At 38.6% G+C, this 25597-nt stretch overlaps 1 protein-coding gene across 6 annotated transcripts in view; it reads right to left on the bottom strand.

Moving 5' to 3' along the window:
* FRRS1 (ferric chelate reductase 1) overlaps positions 1–25109 on the bottom strand; it is a 71205-nt gene extending 46096 nt beyond the window's left edge. For 2 of the 6 annotated variants that reach the window (XM_073008551.1, XM_037998094.2), the window contains exon 1: positions 12675–12803. The gene's annotated coding sequence lies outside the window, so the exon portion shown is untranslated. Of the gene's footprint in view, positions 1–9585; positions 9705–12674; positions 12804–15002; positions 15101–16738; positions 16836–19352; positions 19454–19850 lie in introns of those variants that run through there. The other 4 variants (XR_012090020.1, XM_073008550.1, XM_037998093.2 and 1 more) reach the window with 4 other exon arrangements.
* Between the last annotated feature and the right edge of the window lie 488 nt (positions 25110–25597).

The raw sequence follows: 25597 nt of genomic DNA, 5'->3' as shown, positions 1-25597 counted from the left end.
CAAAAACTAACAGAACTATATGGAGAAACAGATGAATCCACTATCAGAAATGGACAGATCCGGGCTGGGTACCGTGGCTCACGCCTATAATCCCAGCACTTTGCTAGGCCAAGGTGGGAAGATCACATGAGGCCAGGAGTTCGAGACCAGCCTAGGCAACATAATGAGACTGTCTGTAAAAACAAACAAACAAATAAGTAAATAAATAGTTGGGTGCAGTGGACTACACAAGTAGTCTCAAATACTCAAGAGGCTTAGGAGGAAGGATGACTTGAACAGAGGAGTTCAAGGTTGTAGTAAGCTTTGGTCACACCACACCACTGCACTCCTGCCTGAGCAACAGAGAGTGAGACCTTGTCTCAAAGACAGAGAGAAAGAGAGAAAGAAATGCACAGATCCAGAAGGCAGAAAATCATTAAGGACGTGGGTGAATTCAACAACATCAGTCAACTGAATATAATGGATATCTGTAGACTATTTCATCCAACAACAGAATACACATTCTTCTCAAGCTCATATGGAATGTTCACCAAGACAGATTACATTCTGACCCATAAGATACAACTTAATTTAAGAGAATAAATTTGTGGGATGCAGCAAAAGCAGTGCTTAAGGGGAAATTTACAGCATTAAATGGATATATAGTTACATAAACAAATCCCTCACTAAATTAAACTACAGGAATTCCTGCTAAACCCCAGATATTGTGCTGGGAGATACACACTTTAACCAGCCCTGCACCTAATGCCAGGAGCTGCTAAGTAAACAGCATAGGGTCCAACAGTACCATATACCCCACTATTTAGCAAACATGAAAGCTGGGGAGAATTCTTTTCATTTAAGGAGGAATGAAAGAAACAAAGGAACCAACCAAGAACTTCTGAAAAATATCTACAACATAAAAGGAGCTTAAGATTTCTCCGTGGAGAAAAAAATAATAATAATAATGGTTGATTATTATAGGAAACAGAATATTTAAGGAAATAACTGCAGCCAGGTACAGTAGTTCACACCTATAATCTCAACACTTTGGGAGACAAAGGCAGGAGAATTGCTTGAAGCCAGGAGTTCGAGACCAGCCTGAGCAACAAGTGAGACCCCGTCTCTCCAAAAATTTAAAAAAAAAAAAAAAAGCCAGGCACAGTGGCATGCCTGTAGTCTCAGCTACTCAAGAGGCTGAGGTGGGAGGTGGGCTCCTTGAACCCAATAGATCAAACCTGCAGTGAGCTATGATTGTGACACTGCACTCCAGCCTGGGGTTGGAGGGAAACAGAGAGAAAGGGAGGGAGGGACAGAGAGAGGGAGGAAAGGAAGAGAAGGAACATCACTATTTAATCGACTTCATCATTATTAAGAAGATTAAATGTAGTCATGTGCCACTTACCTAAAGAATGGTATAGTGAAAATAGTTACTTCAGTTTAACAAATATTTATTTGGCACTAACTTTCTGTCAGTGAAAACGGAAAAAAAAAAAAAAAAAAAAAAAAACCACCTTGATATCCAGTCTCTGCTATGCACTAAACAGCTGAACAGCATCAACCAAGTCACTAAATCTGTTTCATCAGTTGGAAATACACCAAGTGAACCAGAAGAAATTCAAGGCCACCTTCAATTCTACTATTGTATGATTTTAGAAAAGCAAAGTGGAAAAGCATATTGGGAATTATTTGAGCAAGAAGTATAAGACAAAAAAGGGAAGTGACTAAGACACCACCACCCATCATCGATTAGGAAAATATAACAAGGTCAGAGGGGAACCTGTATAATGGCAACTTCTTTGTCCTCTGTCAAATGCTGACTGTTCAAAGTAAAGTTCTATTTTCATTATAATGGCTAATTATGGTTTTCCAGTTAATGTTTTAAAGTACAACTATTTTTCAAACAGATACATTAATTCATTAGCCAACCTATGCTAACAGATCACATAATTATGACAGAATAGGAGTTAGTCATGGAAACATTTAACTTAAAATTATGGATTGTCAACAATGAGCTATTACATTATGAAATCATCCTTTAAGCACAGAAAGGACTCCTACCAATTATGTAAGATTTTCTTAAATTAATATTCACATTCTATTGTCTATACAAAATAGAAGATAAAACAAAAAAGATTTATTTTGTCCACCCAAGACAGAGACAGATTTATTATTTTAGAAGACTAAAAGAGCAGTTATCCTTATTCTCTAACTAAAGTATTCCCAAACCTGATGAGATTTGTATAGTTTTCTTTCTTACCTGAAAGACAAGTGCTTAGTAAAAGGGTATGATGACTGCTTACACCATGTTCTACATATATCTCACATAAAGATAAAACCTCAAAGCAAGTATATTTTTTATTATGTAAATAAAAAATTCTTATACTTAGATGAAAATGTAATTATTATTTGATTGTGGGCCACAGAAGCAAGTGATGTTAATCAAGAGAATGTATTTATTACTAAGTAAAAATTCAGACAAAACTAGAATTCAATCGAAAATATTTAGATGTAAGAAAGTCATTGGAAAAAGTAGTATGTGTTAACAAAAGATTTTTTAAAATAAATTGGTCATTAAACGTCTTAGTATTGTGCAACTCTAAGAACATGTGAGAATAAGAAAAAAGGAGGAAAACAATATTTTAAAACCATGTCAGATGATTAAGCTAGCAAATAGTGAATCATATCTAGTTATATTGCATTCAAGTTCTAGCTCTTGTTAGTCATTTATTTTAAATTAAAGCATCAAAGGAGTTCAAAAGTTGACATGCATACAAAAAAAACTGTGGGAACTCAGCCCAGTTACACCCACCCTACATTACCTAAGATATGAGTGAAGCAAGTACTGAGTCTTAATTAATGCATAGGTATGAAGCAGCAAGGAATTCTTAATTATGAAGAATGAGATGCAAAAAAGCAAAAACTTAGCCAAAATAATTCACTATAAAATATCTACATAATTTGGAAAAGGGTGTCTTTTTTTTTTTTTTTTTTTGCAATATATAGTGGTTTTAATTTTTGTTTACTACATCCAAAGTAAGAAATATTTTTACATTATAGCCCAACAAACATTTCATGAAACATTATTTAGCTTTACTACATGTTGTAGATGTATATGTTTCCTATTTCTTCCTTTTTTGTTTTATGCTGGTTACACCCTACTGCATTATTTCACGATCTACCAATGGATCTTAACCTGCAGTCTGATGAACATTACTTTATGGCATGCATAGACCATTAAGTTTCAGCCTTGAATCAAATTCTAAATTAGGAGTATCAAGAATTTCAGTAAAAAAGAAAAGTTCTCATAATCAAAGGAACAAACAGGCTAAGCAACAGGGAAAATTTTTGGAGATAGGAGCTGGATTTATCCAAAGGAAAATGCCTTATTCTCACTTCATTCCACTTGTGAGCCTGAACAAAAAGTATAAATATGGCTCATATATTAGCATTCTCACAGTAATCTTCTGTATGATAAAGGTTGTTGTTTAACTACACATAACATAAAAACGCAGCAATCCTTAAGTCACTTGGAAGCTCCTTTCAGAATTTCCATTGGTTGCATTCTTGTTTCTTTCTTCCATCAAGTACATTCTACAATGTTTAAGGTAAACAGCCACTTCCAACTAAATATTGTTTTCATTTTATTTTATTATGAGAATTACAATGGCATTATTTTCTTTTATTTTGGCACAAGTGCAATACATTTTAATTAATTTATGTCTTAAACATGCTTTTATTTCTAGGCTTTTGGCCTGAAAACAGAACCGCCATTTATAATAGTTGGAAACCAAAAAGTATCTATGACAGATTTTAATCAACTTAGAAATTTATTTTGCCAGGCTAAGGACAATGCCTGGGGAAAAAAAAAAAAAAACACAGAATCACAGAAACAGTCTATTGTCTGTGCCTTTCTCCCAAGATGAGTTTGAGGACTTCAACATCTAAAGGGGAAAAGTGGGCTGGAGGGAAAAGAGGAACTTGTCATTCACATGTTCCAAGACAAAAAGAGCAGGTAGGGGAATAGTCAAGTATGTATTGGCTTATGCTCAGTAGGTAGCTCCTGTGGAGATATCTAACCTTTTATCTGTAGCTCTCTGCTTTGAAACAAAAGGAAAGGCAGTTGCTTGCATGACTCAGCTTTCGGCTTAATTTCTTCCTCTTGGCATAATGAACTGAGGTCAAGTTTTTGTTTTTCTTTCACATATTGCTTCTATTAGAAAATGAACTTGAAATTCCAAACTGAGTTAGAAACTAATCTGATGTTGCAGGAAGCCAAGGACCCCAAATGTAGGGACCAGCTGGGGCCATGGCAGAGGAACATAAATTGTGAAGATTTCATTTTAATATGGACATTTATCAGTTCCCAAATAATACTTTTACAATTTCTTACACCTGTCTTTAATCTCTTAATCCTGTTATCTTCATAAGCTGAGGATGTATGTCACCTCAGGACCACTGTGATAATTGTGTTAACTGTACAAATAGATTGTAAAACATGTGCATTTGAACAATATGAAATCAGTGCATCTTGAAAAAGAACAGAATAACAGTGATTTTTATGGAACAAGGGAAGACAACCATAAGGTCTGACTGCCTGTGGAGTCAGGCAAAAAGAGCCAGATTTTTCTTCTTGCAGAGAGCCTATAAACGGAAGTGCAAGTAGGGAAAATATAGCTAAATTCTTATCCTAGCAAGGAATATTAATATTAATACCCTGGGAAAGGAATACATTCCTGGGGGGAGGTCTATAAACGGCAACTCTGGGAATGTCTGTTTTATGTGGTTGAGATAAGGACTGAGATACGCCCTGGTCTCCTGCAGTACCCTCAGGCTTACTAGGGTGGGGAAAAACTCCACCCTGGTAAATTTGTGGTCAGACCAGTTCTCTGCTCTTGAACTCTGTTTTCTGTTGTTTAAGATGTTTATCAAGACAATAGGTGCACTGCTGAACATAGATTCTTATCAGTAGTTCTGCTTTTGCCCTTTGTCCTGTTCCCTCAGAAGCATGTGATCTTTGTTAGACCCTTATTAGTAGTTCTGCTTTTTGCCCTTTGAAGCATGTGATCTTTGTACCTACTCCCTGTTCTTACACCCCCTCCCATTTTGAAACCCTTAATGAAAACTTGCTGGTTTTGAGACTCAGGCAGGCATCACGGTCCTACAGATAGGTGATGTCACCCCCAGCAGCCCAGCTGTAAAATTCTTCTCTTTATACTGTCCCTCTTTATTTCTCAGCCAGCCAACACTTATGGAAAATATAAAGAACCTATGTTGAAATATTGGGGGTAGGTTCCCCCAATAATCTGGGGACAGTGTAAATTTGTTAGCTCAACATTTCATCTAGGATTTGGGGCAAACTTGGTGAGCTTAGCATTGTCACCAAAAACCTAGACTGAGGATAGAGGTGGAAATAGGTGTTCACCTGTTGAGTTGCAGAGTTAGGTAGGAAGACTTTTAGAAAAATAGGTAAAACCGCAGAAGGATAAGAAGATTGATAGAGTCAGCAAGTTAAGACTAAGCACAAGATATATACAGACAGCAATAAAACTTTTGGGACAAAGGGAAAGAAAAGGATTGTAGTTTTATCGTAGAGTTGAAGGAAAGGAGACATAGAAAAAGAGGAAAAGAAACGAACACTTGGTGATCACCTGGCAGTTAGAGACCACGTCTGATGGAATCCTTATAAGCAGCAGATTTCTCTTCATATTAGAGATGAGGAAACTGAGGTTAAGGAATATACCCTAAATCACGCATACTTAGGATTTGAACCAAAATCTAACTGCAATAGCCATGTTCTTTTCCCTCTTCATCACTGTTCCCTGTTTAGAGAGAAGGTGAAAAGTAAACAGGTCCAGCAAGGATCCATGTTTCACAGGGACAAACAATGTGAGTATGGAGCTATTGGGACAAAGGTTGAAATCTAAGTCCACCTACCTAATTCAGAATGTTAAATCTGCTTTATAAGAGACTGAATAGCAATGTAGAGATTTATTTCACAGAACTAAAGCTCCAGAAAGAATGAATGTAAAAATCCATAGATGCCTGAAAACATAAGTTGTGAATAAGTGGTAATCGCCACTATTTATAACATCACTATTAACTTTCCATCTCCTCAATATGTACTAATTTTTTCTGAACACTACTGGGCTTAGATAAACTGAGATTTTTGCATGTTTCTTGCATCTGTATTTGATTTGTTCAAACGTAAAATGTTTCAGAAAAAACTTCTACACCAAAAACTAAGTTGACTTTGATAGCTGAATCTCAAATTATAGGGAAATTGAAAAATAGGTCAAGTATTTCCACTTCCCCAGATAAAAATGTTTCAGACTCCATTTTCACAGAAGGAAGTGAAGAAAAAATGATTTTTTTAATTAACAATCAGTGTTATGACATTTTCAGAGAAGGTTCTAAAAGACAAAGGGCATAAAAGTGGCACATTCAATACCAGTTTAAGATCTGTCAGATCTGACAACTTAAGATGGTAGGAAAGACTTATTTTCTTTTTTCTTTTTTTTTGGGGGGGGGGGGGGCGGAGTCTCACTCTGTCACCCAGGCTGCAGTACCATGGTGTGATCTCACATCACTGCAACCTCCGCCTCCCAGGTTCAAGCATTTCTCCTGCCTCAGCCTCCCAAGTAGCTGGGATTAATTACAGGCACCTGCCACCATGCCCGGCTAATTTTTGTATTTTTAGTAGAGACGGGGTTTCACCATGTTGGCCAGGCTGATCTTGAACTCCTGACCTCAGGTGATACACCTGCCTCGGCCTCCCAAAGTGCTGGGATTAGAGGAATGAGCCACCATGCCTGGTCAGTAGGAAAGACTTCTGAAAAATATTTTAGAGTTTGAGTGAAAGTAAGACAAAGTAAGGGGAAAGGAAGAAAAAAACACTGGAAAAAAAAGTAATTTGAAACTCTACAATCTAATCCTAGTTTCTCTAATCACAGCACCATCAGCAAGTAATCTTTCAATTTTCTTTTTAATTTTGTTTTGGGGGGGTGGGGGGAGGGTCTCATCTCACTCTGGCACCCAGGATAGAGAGCAGTGGTGCAACCTCTCAGCTCACTACATCCTTCATGTATCAGACTCAAGCAATCCTCCCACCTCACCCTCCCGAGTAGCTGGGACCACAGGTGCATACCACCATGCCCAGCTAATTTTTAAATTTTTTTGTAGAGACAGGGTCTCACTATGTCACCCAGGCTGGTCTTGATCTCCTGAGCTCAAGCAATCCTCCCGCTTGGCCTCCCAAAGTCTTAGGATTACAGACGTAAGGCACCTCACCTGACCAATTTTTCCATTTTCTTTATTAATTTTTGGGAAAAATGATTGGAAACAAATATCTTATTACATGATATACAGGTTTCATTTGAATCACTCCATGTCGCCCTCACAATAATTCTTTCCTTAAAATAAAATTCAGTGCTAAGTGGAATGGCCCCTTCTCTAAAGACCCAAAACTAAGAGATAAAACAATAGCAAATACTATTAACCTATAATTTAATAATGTTATTATGTATTAAGTGCCTGCTCTATTCCAGTCATCACAGTCCTGCTTTACATGTATGAATGCTAATCCTTGGAAGAAACATACAAGGGTTTTTGTTGTTGTTGTTGTTGTTTTTTACTGGTATAGAAACTGAAGCTCACAGAGCTTATTAAAAAAAATAGTGCCTACGATCACACTGGGACAGAAATTTTAAAACTGCATTTCATTATAGTAATTCAGAGGTATGGAAGAAATAATAGTAGAAGACCTAACAATTACTAAGGGCTTACAACATATTAGACATCATGTCAAGGACTTAGTATGCATTCCTCACAACAACCTAGGGAGCTATGGGAGGTATTATTGTCCCCATATTTAAAATAGGAGTTACAGAAAATGAGAGGTGAAAAGTATGGTCTCTGGCCTACTTTGTGAGGTTCTGATCACCAAACTATCCATAGCTTCAAATCAGACCCTTAAGGCTGACATGGTAAGTAAATAAGGCATTATGGAGAAAGAGGGATTCTGAATAAGCATGATTTGAATTGGAGCAATGGGAGAATCAAAGGTAGAAAGAAAAAAGTGAGAATGGACTTTTGGGGGGACTGCTCTCTCCACAGAAACTCCATAAGCGTCAGTTTTTCCTAATAAAGTTTATCACGTTTTTCCGCCACATTTTTTGGAGGCAGTAAGGAAATCTAACTAGAACAGAAATCAAATGTCAGAAATAGTCATTGTAAAAATATTTTAATGAAGTCTGGTTCCTCTTTTACGTCTCTTTCATGAAGATATCCTTCTCCAAGACTTTTTCACTTGGCTTTTTTTTCTCTTTTTTTTTCTTTTTTCTTTTTTTTCTCTTTTTTGCCCTATTTCTCTGTAGGATCATCACTTCCACAGCCTCAGTTATAACCTCTAGGATAATATTTCTTAAATCTTTCAATTGCTCCACCCCACAGCTCTACAATGCTGTGACACAGATTTCCAACTGGGTATAGACTTCTGTTTAGATGACGAAAAACTCAATTTGTCTGAAGTGAAATTCATTTTTTCCTCCAGACTAGTTCTTGAACCTCACTTTCCTAATCTGATGGTGGTCTGTCAACACATTTCTCATCAGCAGGATTTCAAACCCTGAACTCTCAGGATTGGATTCCAAACACTCTTTTGGTCCCCAACTTGCACCCAAGCTCTGCAGATTCTACCTCCACCAATTCTGCACTCTACCTATCCCTCTGGCAACTCTCTTCTACTTCCATTCTATTACATTTGTCTACTGTTTTCCTTTCTGCCACCTCCAAGCATGAAGACTTCATTACCTTCACCCAGATTAATAAAACACTTTCAATTGGTCTCCCTGTTTCTGTACCTCCTTAACACAGGATTATTTTCCTAAGGTACAATTCTCATTATGTCTCTCCTCTCCCCACAAAACACTCAGCAGCTTCCCAAGAATTATTAGATTAAGGAGCAAAGGCTCTCGACACTTAATGTTTTATACTTTTCTGCACATCCCAAATTTCAAGGATTTTTTTTCCCTATACTGTAATAACAATGTACCATCTGCTATTCCAGAAATAAGCTTCTCTTTTTTCTCCTGAAGTTTTGCCTTCTAAATGGGACCCCTATTTCTCCGCTAAATGGGACATTTATTTTTATATGGATAGGAATTTGGCCAAATTCCTATCCATATAAAAATAAAGGTTACACTGAAAAATAAGATACAAAAATCTCTGTACACTATGCCAAACTAGGTAGAATTGTGTATTCCCCATTATTTCACATAATACGCAAAAGAGTAATAATATCTGATATAACCAAGGATGTGAAGAAACAAGCACTCTCATACACAGGGACAATGGTAAACTGTCACATTTTTAGATGTTAACAATATCTTAGTAAATTAAAAATGTTTATCCTCTGACCTAGAAATTTCATTTCTAGAAATGTATCTTACAGGCTGGGCGCCGTGGCTGCCGCCTGTAATCCCAGCACTTTGGGAGGCCGAGGGGGGCGGATCACCTAAGGTTGGAAGTTCGAGACCAGCCTGACCAACGTGGAGAAACCCCATCCCTACTAAAAATACAAAAGTAACCGGGCTTGGGGGTGCATACCTGTAATCCCAGCTACTTGGGAGGCTGAGGCAGGAGAATCGCTTGAACCCAGGAGGCGGAGGTTGAGGTGAGCCAAGATGGCACCATTGCACTCCAGCCTGGGCAACAAGAGTCAAACTCTGTCTCAAAAAAAAAAAAGAATGAAAAGAAAAGAAATGCATCTTACAGGAAAACCCATACAGTTATGCAAGGATAATTTCCAGTAGCAAAAATGTTGGATAATTTAAGTGGTTACCAAAATAAACTACACTATACCCAAACTATATAATACTTGCTAACCATTAACAAGAATGAAATAGAGTAAAAAGATAACAAATACATCAGCTAATAATTATTGAGTGCATTCTAGGAGGTAGACATTGTTTTAAGGACTTTCAAGTATGAACTCATTTCACAAAAATCCCAAGACATGAATCTGCATGTTCTTAAGAAGATACATGCTCATGCTCCACTGCGGAATCAAAACAAGAAAACTGCAAAATGATATGCAATGTACCAAAATATACATAACTTAAAAGGAAAAGAATAAAAAACCTTTATACATGCTTCCAATTGTTCTCAACAGTGTTTACTGCTTAGGAAGGTATGTGTTTTCAGGATGGGAAGAGGAGTGGACTTCCTTTCTGTAATCTACTTTATAATGTGCATTTTTTTAAAGGATGTAGTGTTTTATAATTTTAAATAACACTACAAAGTATGTACATGTAAAGACCATACAGAAACTGATTTGAAGGTGGTTAGATTTTTTTCTTTTTTCTATTTTCAAACATTCTATGTTACTTTTACTATTTTTGTTTGTTTTGATAAAGAAGACCTTTATCCCTCTTTCAAGATCCATTTAAAATGCCATCAACTACTCTCCTATGATACAATGAAGTGTATGGACTTTGAAATATCACAGACCTAGGTTTGAATCTGTCCATCGATGTAATCCACTAGGCACCACCATAGTGACCCTGGACAAATTATTTAACCTTACTGAGTCTTAGTTTTCTCACTTGTTAGAGACAATGCCACCAATATCAATGGCTTGCATGAGGATTAAATAAAATACTATCTCCAAAATATCTAGCACGATGACCACCATTAACAAAGTCTCCCATATAAAATTGTCTTCCTTTCTTGGAATCTTGCCTAATTCCACCAACCTAAAATAACCGTTCACCCCAAAAGCGTTAGTTTTTCCTAATAAATTTTATCATGTTTTTCTGCCACATTGGGTGACTTGTCTTGTGGTAAACCTCTGGATATCAGTAAAGGTGTCCTACACATTGATCTCCATTCATTCTGACTAGCAGACAACCTTCAAAACAGTACTCATACAATGTGATTGTTAACGTGAATTTTGAGAAAATCCGACATTAAAAAAGCAGACAGGGCCGGGCGCGGTGGCTCAAGCCTGTAATCCCAGCACTTTGGGAGGCCGAGACGGGCGGATCACGAGGTCAGGAGATCCAGACCATCCTGGCTAACACGGTGAAACCCCATCTCTACTAAAAAAAAAAAAAAAAAATTCAAAAAACTAGCCGGGCGAGGTGGGGGGCAACTGTAGTCCCAGCTACTCGTCTCAAAAAAAAAAAAAAAAAAAAAAAAAAAGCAGACAGGTGTGAAACAAAGAGTACACTTCACCAAAAAAATCAACATGCTGGCTAACAAAATGACGAATTAAAACTCACTTCTCCAACCTAACAAAACCATCTTTTAAAAAGTCTTTGTTTTCAATAAGCTGATAGATCAAATTAAGCCCCCCACTTCAGTTCTATCCCAGTATAACACTCAAATCTTACCACTTTTTTAAAAACACAGAACTGGCGAGGCGCGGTGGCTCACGCCTGTAATCCCAGCACTTTGGCAGGCCGAGACGGGCGGATGACTTGACCTTGGGAGTTCAAAACCAGACTGACCAACATAGAGAAACCCCCTCTCTACTAAAAATACAAAATTAGCCGGGTGTGGTGGCGCCTGCCTGTAATCCCAGCTAGTCAGGAGGCTGAGGCAGGAGAATTGCTTGAACCAGGGAGGCAGAGGTTGCAGTGAGCCGAAATCCCGCGGTTACACTCCAGCCTGGGCAACAAGAGTAACACTCCGTCTAAAAACTAAGTAAATAAATAGGGCGGGCGCGGTGGCTCACGCCTGTAATCCCAGCACTTTGGGAGGCCGAGGCGGGCGGATCACGGGATCAGGAGATTGAGACCATCCTGGCTAACACAGTGAAGCCCCGTCTCTACTAAAAATACAAAAAATTAGCCGGGCGTGGTGGTGGGCGCCTGTAGTCCCAGCTACTCGGGAAACTGAGGCAGAAGAATGGCGTGAACCCGGGAGGCGGAGCTTGCAGTGAGCCCAGATCGCGCCACAGCACTCCAGCCTGGGCGACAGAGCCAGACTCCGTCTCCAAAATAAACAAACAAACAAATAAATAAATAAATAAAATTAAAATACAGAAGCAAATGAAAATATCTGAACTGAAAAGTTTACCTATATTAAGAAATATTCCTAATAACACATTTACAATTTGAAAAATCCCCTTTCCCCTTTAGGGCAGCAAGACAAGCACACACAAACGTAAGTGCAGCGATAGCACCTTGCCACGCTGGAGTCTTTCTGAAATTTTAACGACGCTCCAGGGTTAGGGAGTTGGGGGGTAAGGGGACTAAAAGTTCTGGAAGAAAAGACACTTTAAAAACCAAGTAAGGCTCTAAGTAACCCTGATATAAGTATCCATGCCATTAGCTTTAAATATGAAACAGAGTTCCCATAGTTTTAAATTTAAAATTAAAAACAAAAAACTCCTACAAGAATAAAGTCGATGATTTTCAGGATCCCAAACACGTCTCTACTTATAACTACCCATTTCTTGGAATTAAAGCTTGTTAGTCAAAGTCACGGGACATTATAACCTAACTCGTTAGTGAACACTCATTAGCTCAATTCAAGCTCCAGAACATAGTTTGGGAACAGAGCACCCGTTCTGCCTGGCCGACTGCCCTGGTCAGCACAGGCGCTGGCTCTCCAGTCTGTAGCTAAGCTGGATTTGATTTTTAACGCTTTGCAAAGAGCTCTGAATTTAGAGAAAAAGACGTGACACTTACCTTGAGAAGCGAAGGCAGCCTAACCAACTTCCGGTTTTGTTACAACTTGTATCACATTTCAGCAGCTGGGTGGAGCCAGTTAAGCCGTAAGCCAAAAGGGAACCTTTCCCAAACTAAGCTACAGAACTTGATTTGCAAGACCAGTGCTAGTTTTAGGACTCCATATCTGAGAATTTAGAATACTGTTTTACACAAAGGGACACTATTTGCCAACCAGTACTTATTTAGCCACAAAATTGTAATTTTTGTCTTTCATTGCAAAACTATTTGAAAATACCTGTCCTATAGTAGTGCTAAGCAAAAGCAAATTAACTTTTAAAAAGTGGGAAAAGATCAGATTGCATAGAACTGAAACCTTTCTGAAGTGTGAATGATATAATGCAAAAGAAATCTTTTATTTTGCAAATTACACCCTGAAATTTAGGAGTTTTGTTTTGTTTCTTTTTAAGCCTTTAATCTGTTTCACAAGACTCTTTTGCAAAAGAAAAATTTTAGGGCTAGGAAAAGACAATGGAATTGAATTTTTTTAAATCTTTTTTTTTATTTTGTTTTTGTTTTCCTGTTTTCTACTTTGTTTCTTCTCTTTAATGTAATTGAAAATATTAAACATTCCATTTCAGACCTTGAGTGGACATTGTAATTGCCCAGTGGGTTACCTTGCCCTCTGTTTATCAAGATAGGGGAATTGTAATGGAGAAAGTGTAATTCACGCGGAGCTGGCTGTGCAGGAGACCGGAATCTTTTGTTTTGTTTGTTTGTTTGTTTTGTTTGAGATGGAGTCTCCGTCTGTCGCCCAGGCTGGAGTTCGGTGGTGTGATCTCAGTTCACTGCAGCCTCCCCCTCCCGGGTTCAAACGATTCTCCTACCTCAGCCTCCCGAGTAGCTGGGACTACAGTCGCCCGTCACCAAGCCCGGCTAATATTTGTATTTTAGCAGAGACGGGTTTCACCATGTTGACCAGGCTAGTTTGGAACTCCTGACCTTAAGTGATCCGCCTGCCTCAGCCTCCCAAAGTGCTGAGATTACAGACGTGAGCCACGGCGCCCAGCCCGGAGTTTTATTATTACTCAACACAGTCTCCTCAGGATTGGGAGATCAGAATTTTTAAAGATAATTTAGCTGGTAGGGGCTTGGGAAGTGGGAGTGCTGATTGGTCAGGTCGGCGATGGAATCACGGGGTGGGGGGCGGGGGGTCGAAGTGAGGTTTTCTTGCTGTCTTCTGTTCCTGGGTGGGATGGCAGAACTGGGTGAGCCCGATTACCGGTCTGGGTGGTATCAGCTGATCCACCGAGTCCAGGGTCTGCAAAATATCTCAAGCACTGATCTTAGGTTTTCCAGTAGTGATGTTATCCCCAGGAGCAATTAGGGGAGGTTTAGACTCTTGGAGTCAGAGGCTGCATGACCCCTAAACCATAATTTCTAATGTTGTAGCTAATTGGTTGGTCCTGCAAAAGCAGACTGGTCCCCAGGCAAGAAGGGGGTCTATTCAGGAAGGGGCTATTACCAATTTTGTTTCAGAGTCAAAACATGAACTGGATTCCATCCCAAAATTAGTTTGGCCTATGCCCAGAAATGAACAAAGACAGCTTAAAGATTAGAAGCAAGATGGAGCCAGTTAGGTCTGATCTCATTCACTGTCATAATTTCCTCAGTTATAAACTTTTTGCAAAGGCACTTTCAACATATGCAGACTGGAAAATAGATTATGACCCACGCCTTGACCTGTGAATGCTGGTTATCAATCAACACCAGTAAATTCTTGAAACCATTTTTAAAGAGAGAACAGAGAAAGCAACACCATCACATTACTTTCTCTTAAAGAACTAGTCACAATGAACAAAAGCCCCTCTCTACAGGATTTTAAAGAGAAGCTTTAAATAAAGATGACCCAGAGTTGGTTTGCTATCCTAAAGCTGCTGGGAACATGAATAGTTTTAAACTAAGTCAGCTGATCTTCAGTTCTTCAAAGCCTCAAGTGGTGAAATAGCCTTCTGCAGATAACAGACCCTTTCCAGGAACTCTCTCCATTGCATGCCAAAAGTACGATATGTCTATAAAACAAGAACTCTTCGACTATATTGTCAGAATCCTACATCTAAAGCACTCTTGTGGTACGACATAGTGGGAAGAACTGAATGGAGAGAGAGGCTAGCTCTGTCTAAAACAACCCTATTACCAAGCTCAGTGGCTCACACCTGTAATCCCAACACTTTGGGAGGCCAAGTGGGGTGGATCACAAGACTAGGAGTTCAAGACCAGCCTGGCCAAGATGATGAAAACCTGTCTGTACTAAAAATACAAAAATTCGCTGGATGTGGTGGCACATACCTGTAATCCCAGCTACTCAGGAGGCTGAGGCAGGAGAATGGCTTGAACCCAGGTGGCAGAGGTTGCAATGAGCAGAGATTACACCACTGCACTCCAGCCTGGCCAATAGAGCAAGACTCCATCTCAATCAATCAATAGATAAATAAATAAAACACCACCCTTTATAAGCCTATCATTTCTCTCCATGTCCCCAGCTATAATTCCACCTTATCATTCCCTTCCAGATCACCTCTACCAGACTCTTCATCAACTCGTCAGTTGTCACAAAGGAGACCAATTTTACTAAAATCAGTTTAGTGGAGCTTAGATCCTAGGAAGTTAAAGCTACCCTACTGGTTACCAGTCTCACGCCTCTATATCAGCAGTTCTCAAACTTTTCTTATTTCAGGGTTCCTTCACAACTTTCAAAGATTATTATGTACATCAGAGATGTTTCTTTGTGTGGGTGATATCTACGAATATTTTTTGTATTAAAAATTAACAGAAAAAGTTAAATATTCATAAATTTGTTTTTAAGTGACAATAATAGTTACATGTTAACACAGTATCTTTTCTGTTGCTTATATGATTGTTTTTCAACAATAAAAAATTTAATGAAAATGTATAGCACTTGACTAGTCTAAAAAAAGAAAAGAAAAAGTGTCATTGTTTAAACTGTTACAAATCTCTTTAATGTGTGGCTTAATAGAAGACAGTAGGATTCTCATATCTGCTTCTGCATTCAATCTTTTGTGACATAATGTAACACCTCAGGTAGCCACTGGAAAACTCCGCTGTATATTCATGAGAAAATGAGAATGAAGAAGGCAAATAAAGTATAGCAAGAACACTAATTATCATTTATTGAACACCCATTTTAATGAAGGCACATATATTATCCTATCTATTATGAACATCCTATAGCTGAGAATGTTAAGGACCTGCGTGGCTAAGTAAATTGCTGAAAATTAGACAGAGAAGTAGTAGACAGGATCCTAAGTCAGAACCACTGTCTCCACTGAGCGCCACTGCCAAGTCTGAATGAGGTCTGATGGACTAAACTTAGGAACTTCCCTTCCCTATTATACTCAGCATTTCAAACAAGTTTACATTCAAAGAGAACATCTCCAGTTGACACAGCCTCAACTCAATAAATCCAAAACCCACCATCTAAAATAAACTCATTCTCACTTGGCCTTTAATTATGTTCATCTCACCCAAACAGCCAAATTCACCCCCTCTTCTCCATCTCCACTGCCACTATTCTGTTTTCTGTGCTGGACTGTAGTCTCAACTGAACTACAGTCATTATCTACTAAGTGCTTCCAGTTTCTCATAAACCTAATTAGCTATCCCACATAATATGGGATAGCTAATCTTTCTTTCTTTTTTTTTTTTTTTTTTTGAGACAGAGTCTCACCCTGTCACCCAGGCTAGAATGCAATGGCACAATCTCAGCTCACTGCAACTTCCACTTCCTCGGCTCAAGCAATTCTCCTGCCTCAGCCTCCTGAGTAGCTGGGATTACAGGTATGCACCACCACATCCAATAATTTTTGTATTTTTAGTACAGACTGGGTTTCACCGTGGTGGCCAGGCTGGTCTTAAACTCCTAACATCAGGTGATCTGCTCACATCAGCCTCCCAAAGTGCTGGGATTACAGGCATGAACCACTGTGCCCTGCCTGGGAGAGCTAATCTTTCTCAAGTATAACTCACATCTTGTAACTCCTATGCTCAAAAAAATCTTTACTTACCTACTTATTACTGCATAAATGAATGTCCAGATTCCACAGACAGATGCTGTGCCAAACCTCTATTGATTCCAGTGGGGATGGCAGCAGGTTCAAGAGGCTGACAAAGAGACCCAGAGCCAGAAAATGAGATATGGGTTTTTACTGGGGGCTTACACACAGGGGAGAATTCAGTGGCAGTAGGCTGGAAAGGATAACCCCATGGCCCAGTGGCAGCAGGATGGACAGGACAGCAGCTACAGGCTGGACAGAAGAACCTCAACCAATTGCAAAAAGCATGCAGTTTATATGGCATTTTCACTTAGCACCTTCCCCCTAACAACTTCCACCTGCCAATCTTCATTCAGCCCAAAACTTGGGGCCTCAATCCCCTGGACGGCCTGTGTTCCACAGGATGGACATGGGGCACAGATGTTCCTCATAGACAGGGAACAAATCTGCAGGTTTGCCACTCTCGGATTCCCTAGCTCGGAACTCTGAATCCACATTCAGGTGAGTCCGCGATACGGGGTCATTCTCAGGGTACGCTTAAGTTACTGCTATCAGGTTGCATTTACCAAATAACAAAGGGCCAAATGAAATAATTTCTGTAAAGCACAGTGCTTGGCACAAAAATAACTATTTGATAAATAGAAGTCAATAGCAAAAAAGTTTTCATGGTGGCTTTTTAAATGAAATGTCCCTTCTTTGCAGTGCTATAAATAATACATTGTTCCAAAATTATCCATGGACTTCTGACCAAACTCTGGTCAGTAAATCCATGTTTTACTTTCTGACAACATAAAGCCATTCTCAACATTCAATTAGTGGTAGTAACATTCATCTTCATATTTTTCTTACCCACCAGTTCAAGGTCACCTTACATTATGCTTCTCTAAACACTACCCAACACTTACTCAAAGTAATGTGACCTCCCTATAATAACAGATCCTGAAGAATATCCGCCCCTTCATCCTCACCCCTAGCTACAGCTGTCTGTGTCTTCCAGAAAGAGCTAACCTTACTACTGAAACCCAGTTTTGAATAATCTAGATAGAATTAAACTCTTCAAAATATTTTGTCCACCTAAAAAAAAAAAAAAGACACTAGAGAAAATTGTCTCTAACTGTGTTGGGTTTACTCAAAAATAGAAATAAGGATTATATTCTGGAATGTATGAAATGGCAAGCCATCAGCGCCTTTGGCTTGGGAAGGGTAAGAGAAGCTATTATTAGCAAAAACGATTTACATAAACTGCTTAGAAACACTTCATTGTTTCCACAGGCAGAGTTATTGTCATTTCTTTGGTAGAGATGACATTACTGGGCAAGTGTTCTTCCAAGATCATCTTATCTGAATTCCTGCAGGCCTAAAGAATGCCTAACGATAAACTATCAAAGCAGGAGATGTATGAAGGACAGAAAGTGTTTTTAGAAAGTTCTTGGAAACAGTTCTTATCTCAGACATGTAAGCATGAACCTCCTTTTTGCGGGGGAAGCTTCCTGGTCCTCTTTTGTCAGAGTATGACAAGAGTGATTTCACCCTGGTATCTGCAACTTTCACAATTTTCACCATTTTTTAAAAAAATTATAAAGTCAGTTGGAGATTATCTGAAGTCATAAAAGTCTACTCCAATGCAAATACATAGAAGATAGCTCTTCGGTGGGATAGGATGTGGCCTTCCATTTATTATTTTCAAGTGAGATATTTCTGGCCTGGTATGGTGGTTCATGCCTGTAATCCCAGCACTTTGGGAGGTGGAGGCAAGCAGGTCACTTGAGGTCAAGAGTTCAAGACAAGCCTGGCCAACGTGGTGAAATCCCGTCTCTACTAAAAATACAAAAATTAGCTGGGCATGGCGGGGGTTGCCTGTAATCCCAGCTACTTGGAAGGCTGAGGCAGGAGAATCGCTTGAACCCAGGAGGTGGAGGTTGCAGTGAGCAGAGATTGAGCCACGCACTCCAGCCTGGGCGACAGAGGGAAACTTTAACTCAAAAAGAGAGAGAGAGAGAAAGAAAGAAAGAGAGAGAGAGAGAGAGATGTCTTTGTTCTAAGAGACTGTCCTTTGCATTACTGTCCTTTGCATTACTGTCCTTTGCATTACAGAATATATAAGCATCCCTAATCCTAGCTATGAAATCCCAAAAGCCCTCTTCTTCCCCATAGTGATAATAAAAAAATAAAAGGGCAACAACACATTTCCAAAGTTGTGACCAGAAGCAAGAATAATGCCTCATTCCACTCTGTAAGGCTTTGATTAGATAGATGACTCTGGGTCCTAATGGAACAAAGCATTTTGCTTTCGAAGAAAATAAATGCCAAGATAGAAAATAACTAGAACACTATCTCTTCCTAGTGAAGAATAGTGCAGCTTCTTCAAGTTGACACAAAAATTCAAAAGAAGCTTGACTTAAAATAAGTCTAAAAAGGCAGAGGTATGTAGTGAAAAGAGCATTAGATCATTCTGGAGAAATCACTTATCGTCTCTATTTTTGTTACCAGAACAGTAAAGATGAGGAGTTACAACCAGAACTGTGTATTCTCTAAGTTCCCATCCAAATTCTGAATGCAGGTTTCCCATGGACAAGAAGAGACAGAAAATAAGTCAGACTTTCTGGGCAGGTGTGGTGACCCGTACCTGTAGTCCCAGCTGTTCCAAGGGGCTGAGGCAGAGGAATCACTTGAGCCCAGGAGATTGCACCACTGCACTCCAACCTGGGTGACACAGCAAGATTCTGTCTTAAAAAGAAAAAAAAAAAAGATTGAGAAAGATTGAGAGGCACTACATTCAATATATATTTTGTCAAGCACCTACTATATGGCAGATCCTGTGCTAGGCCCTACTTGTAAAAAGTGGTTCCACATTTACACTAATACAGTGTGATTTCCTAGGTGGGTAATATATGAATAGATGATTGAGAGACTGATAATTACCTAATAGATAAATAACCTGATAAATACACAGTTCTCTTTGCTTTCCAGATATCTGACCTGAGCATACTCTTTGTCCAATATCCAAGAGTGTATGTTTTATGAAGCTGAGTTCATTTTGTACTTGCATAAGCACACATACTCTCACAGCTTCAACTATCATGTTGATATTAATAAACACCCAATATATAATTACAATACTTACCTTTTATATATTAGTAAATGCAAGTACTGTTTTCCTAATGGCTTTCAAGGCAGTTGAACATCTCTCCATTCAAAAACTGAATTCACTATATTTTCTCTTCTCTCAACATGTGCGGTAGATTGAATGATGGCCCCCAGAAAGATATCCACATCTAAATCTCTGGAACCTATGAATGTTACCTAATAGCAAAAAAGGACTTTGCAGATGTTCTTAAATTAGGAGCTTGAGATTAAAAAATTATTCTGGATTATCCAGGTGGGCCCTAAATGCAATCACAAGTGCCCTTAAGAAAGAAAGGCAGAGGGAGATTACACATGGTTGCAGTTTATGATAATCATCATTAAGAACAGGCGGCCAGGTGCGGTGCCTCATGCCTGTAATCCCAGCACTTTGGGAGGCCCAGGAGGGTGGATCACCTTAGGTTGGGAGTTTGAGACCAACCTGACCAACATGGAAAAACCCTACCTCTACTAAAAATACAAAATTAGCCTGGTCTGGTGGTGGGTGCCTGTAATCCCAGATACTCTGGAGGCTAAGGCAGGAGAATCACTTGAAGCCTGGAGGCGGAGGTTGCAGTGAGCCTAGATCGCGCCATTGCACTCCAGCCTGGGCAACAAGAGCAAGATTCTGTCTCAAAAACAAAAAAAAAAAAAACTGGAAGAGGCAAGAAAAAATTCTGAAAATTCTGTCCTAGAGTCTCTGGAGGAGTATGTTTTCACTGACACCTTAACTGTGGCCCAGTGATACTGTCTGTGAACTTCTGGCCTCCAGAAGTGTGAGAATTTAGTTTCTGTTGTATTAGCCACCAAGTTTATACCAATTTGTTACAGCAGCCTCAGGAAACTAGTAACTTCTCTTGCTAATTTCTCCTTGTTTATCAATCAGTGGTACCCATTCTTTTCAACACTCAAACTAAAACTAGAAATAATTTTCCATATTATCCTTTTCATAGCTTATAGCTCTGAGTTTTTCAGCCAGGAGCCACAGCCCATTTATCAGTGGATTGTAAAATCTTTAATGAGTATACCCAAAATAATTGAAAGCAGAGTCTCAAAGAAAAATTTGTACACCCATGTTCATAGCAGCATTATTCACAATAGCTAAAACATGAAGGTAACCCAAGCGTCTAATAGACAAATAAGTAAAATATAGTAAATATATACAATGAAACATTAGCTTTAAAAAAGAAATTCTGACATATGCTACATGAATGAGCCTTAAAGATAGTCACAGAAAGACAAATACTGTATGACTCCACCTATATAATGTTGTTAGAGGAGTCGAAATCATAAAGTAGAACAGTGGTTTCCTGAGGCTGGGGGGACAGAGAAATAGGGAATTGTTGTTTAACGGATAGTTTCAGTTTTACAAGATGAAAAGTGTTCTGGAAATGGATGGTGGTGATGATTACACAATATCATGAATGTGCTGAATATCACTGAATTATACACTTAAAAAATGGTTAGGATGGTAAATGTTATGTTACGTGGATTTTACAATTTAAAAAAATCTTTAGTGAATCACCACCAAAAACATTTTAGTAAAATAGAAAAGAAAATGTCAGAGTGTGTTATATATGATAAGGTTAAATAAACTTTTTCTAATTGTATCTGTGAGTAGATATGTCCTGATTTATGAAATAAACTGGGTGACAGCCCAAAATCTTGAAACAAACTGCTTTTAATATCTCATCAAGTCAATTATCAATCCATTTCTTCTTTCTCAATACTCACACGCAGGTGTTTTCCCCACTTATTGATTTTAAGCAGGGCGATGTGGTGCTGTGGAATCAGATGACCCAGGATTTGAAGATAAACCCCATCCCTAACTTTGTGACCTGGGGGTCTCTGAATCTGTTTTGTCAGAGTAAAATGAATATCATGTTACTCTCCTCATAATGCTGCTGTGAGGATTAATTGAGATAAGAAATGTAAAGTGCTTAGTTCAATGCCTGCAGATAAAAATTGTTTGAGAAAAGATATGCACTATAATTATCTATGCTCTAAATCTTTAGACTATAGCGGTAAGTTTCTAACTAATCTAACTTCATCTCTCATCACTCCCATCAATCCTGTCCACAATGGCCCAACCTCAGTTTAATCTTCCTAAAAGATTGCTTTTATCAATAATGTACTGTGATTTATCACCGTTTGTACAGTGATATCTGTACTCTGTCTGACATTCAAAGCACTCCACAGTCACACTTTGAGCATTCTTACTGCTTTTCCAGCTGGTACAGCTAACTCAGTCTATTAAACACTCATTCCCATCTTTTCCTCTTTGCTCATGCTGTTCCCTTATCTCCTTTCTTTTCTTTTTTTCAACTATCCAGACATTGTTGAGAATCTCCTTTCTTTCCACCTATTTAATACCAAACATTCTTCAAGGTTTAGCAAAAAGTCACAATTTATCTATGGAATTTTCTGGCAATTTGAATTAATATTAGTTCTGCCATCTAAAAAATGACTTCATGCTTTCTGAAATCAAATTAACTCAGGCTGAAATCCCAGCTCTGCTCAATAATAGCTGGTTGACTTCAGGCAAGTTTCTTAACCCCCTAATTTTACTTTATTCACTTGTATAAAAAAGATGATACATAAGTGGGGTTGTTGTGATTATCTCATGACAGAATATTTCATCACGCTAGCACTGGAGTGACCTCAAAGACTTGCTCATAACACAATCTTTAATGTTTTAAACACAATCTTTAATGTCTTATATCAAAGTGAGAAAATACACATTACATGAGTTGCCATTCCCACACTCGAGCAGCCATCATTGATTACTTGCAATACTCTTTACTACTGACCCCAGACATAGTGTCAGAACTCTTCTCAATCCATTATACCAAACAGTCAATAACAATGGATGAAAATTCAGCCACTCTAAGCAATCACTGGGGCAGCCACGCTGTCATTACTTTCAAGTTCCCTTTTTAGAAACTGGAAAAATAGATGCTAAATAGAAGGCCTTACCTTAATTTAAGTGGCAGAAACATAGAAAGCTCCTTCTTTTGTTTTTTACCTCTCTTCAAATTCTATTTGAATGTCAGTTCATTTTAAAGCCAGATTTATTGACTTATAATGAAAGGATGGCAGACATGTTTTATCCTCTTTAATTATGTAATTTTCTTTTGTGGTATTTTAATTAAGTACAAGACAATATTAATGCTTTGTGATTATGTGCCACAGAGATGGTAACACTGGTCAAAGTAAAAATATTAAAAGGTTGACTCAGCTCTGCCAAATAATAAAATCTCTGTCAATTACCTATAGACATAACATAAAATCAAAAGTTGTGATAATGATCAGTGGCTTTTACTATTTCCCATCAGTTAGGGTCATACTACATTCAAATTTCTATCATTTCTCTTATTTAATCTATGAATCTATAAAGCAAATAAGAAATAAAAGTCAAGGAAAAGAGTAAAATAGCTCTTAGATCTATTCAGTAATAACCTAATTTTTTTATTTACCAAATTTTAACAATAAAAAGGTACCATTTACTATAGAATTTTTGCTTTAGCAGCTCTTGAGCTATGTGTTCTATTAAAAATGTCATTTATTTACAGCATGGCTCAGGTGCCAATCTGTTAAGTGACAACCGTTAATATATACAAAAGTAAAGTAGTCTCAATACTGAAAGAAACTGTACTCTCCACAAGCAGATTGAGAATAGATTTAATGATTGAAAAAGTCAGTTTATTTTATTTTTATTCTATTTTGTTTTATTTTATGTATTTATTTTTATTTTTATTTACTTATTTATTTTTGAGTTAGAGTTTTGCTCTTGTTGCACAGGCTGGAATGCAATGTCAGCTCACTGCAACATCCGCCTTCTGGGTTCAAACAATTCTCCTGCCTCAGCCTCCCGAGTCACTGGGATTACAGGCACCTGCTACCATGCCCAGCTAATTTTTGTTACTTTTAGTAGAGACAGGGTTTGCCATGTTGGCCAGGCTGGTCTTAAACTCCTGACCTCAGGTGACCACCCGCCTCCGCCTCCCAAAGTGCTGGGATTACAGGCATGAGCCACTGTGCCCAGCCAAAAGTCAGTTTACTATGCACAAAATATTATATAGTCAGGGTAACGTTTATCATGAAAGCTGGTCGCTACACTATAGGTAGTGCTCCTAGTTTAGCAGGACAGACAGAAATCTAATTAAATCATCAGTGTAAATGGTGTGCCACTTGCTGTGGAAGACTGTATAAGAATGTATGGAAGCTGAGAAAGCAATTCCCAGATGCTTGCATGAGTCTGCACAGAGAAGAAAACACAAGATGGGTGTCTCCTAGCAGACTAGCAGGACAAGGGCATCCTAGACAGGAAAAATGAGACAAGAAACACCAGTTATTTCACAGAGGTATAAACAGCATCATGCATTTTGGGAATGGGAAATAATCCTAGAACATGAGTGAATCATAGGGAACGTGAGTCCTACCCTTCAGCACACCAGAGGAAGCAGAAGTTTGTCTTACCCTATAGTGTCCCAAAGTTGAATGTAGGAGTAAAAGCCTTTACAATTTCTATGAAAACTGACAGTAGATACCAAACATGGTATCCTGACAAGGCAACAATATCAAAACAAAAAGAGCAAATCTAAATTTGGTCATTAATCAAAGCAACCATTGGGAAAACATGCGTGGAAATAAGTGGCCAAAATAAGGAACCCTGAGAACCAAGAACAGCTGGAGTAAGCAGCTGTTCTTTTTTTTTTTTTTTTAAGACAGGGTCTCACTCTCTCACCTAGGCTGGAGTGTAGTGGTGTGATCGCAGCTCACTGCAACCTCCATTTCCCAGACTCAAGCCATCCTCCTGCCTCAGTCTCCTGAGTAGCTGGAATTACAGACGTGTGCCACCACACCCAGCTAATTTCTATATTTTTAGTAGAGATAGGCTTTTGCCATGTTGGCCAGGCTGGTCTCAAACTTCTGGGCTCAAGTGATCCAACCACTCAGCCTCCCAAAGTGCTGGGATTACAGGCGTGAGCCACCAGGCCCGGCCTTTAAATTATTTTTTAATTAGATTGGTACTATATCTAGACATTTGTATTGTAAAAATTGAAACAGAGTAAATTTTAAATGTAATTTTATACCACCCAATCCCAAATTATTTCTTAAAAAACCAATTATTGTTATCAGTGTTCTACCTCCTAAGCATTTGTGTTTTATGTACTTGCAAAAACATACATCTTTGGTTTTGTAACATCAGTAGCATCATTCTCTGCATGTTACTCTTCTTTTTTTTTCACATAATGATATATTGTCAAAGAATAACTCAGAGACCTTTAATTATTTTGCATGCTCTTTATTTCTTACATGAGGAAGATAGACATTAGACTGTCAAGGGACAAAGGCAAAAAACAGGACTTATAAGAAAAATGGGAAAGCAAATAAACCTGTAGGCGGTCTGGGAATAGTGCACCCTTTTCTCCATTTTTGGTGTAAGCTCTTTCACCAGCAACTAGCTAAAAGACCACTCTAGACAGTCTGCCATTGAACAAGCTGGCTAGGGTCAATGGAGAAAATAATTTCAGTAGTTTATGGATTCTCCCGAAAACCTTGAGAGCCCTTGAGGAACTTACAGGAGCAGCTGTTTCTCTGTGAGGTCTGCTGTGTCTATCCGTTGTCTCCCCACCCCTACCTACTCTCCAAGAACTACTCTGCACCATTTCCTGCATCCCAATTTCTTCATCTCCCCTAATACTCAGCACCACCAAGGTCAGGAACCTTAGGTTCTCTTTGATT

This window comes from Chlorocebus sabaeus, chromosome 20 (assembly GCF_047675955.1).
Source record: "Chlorocebus sabaeus isolate Y175 chromosome 20, mChlSab1.0.hap1, whole genome shotgun sequence".
Classification (NCBI taxonomy): Eukaryota; Metazoa; Chordata; class Mammalia; order Primates; family Cercopithecidae; genus Chlorocebus; species Chlorocebus sabaeus.
The sequence above is the reverse complement of the archived record's forward strand: the minus strand, read 5'-3'. Positions and strand labels throughout refer to the sequence as shown.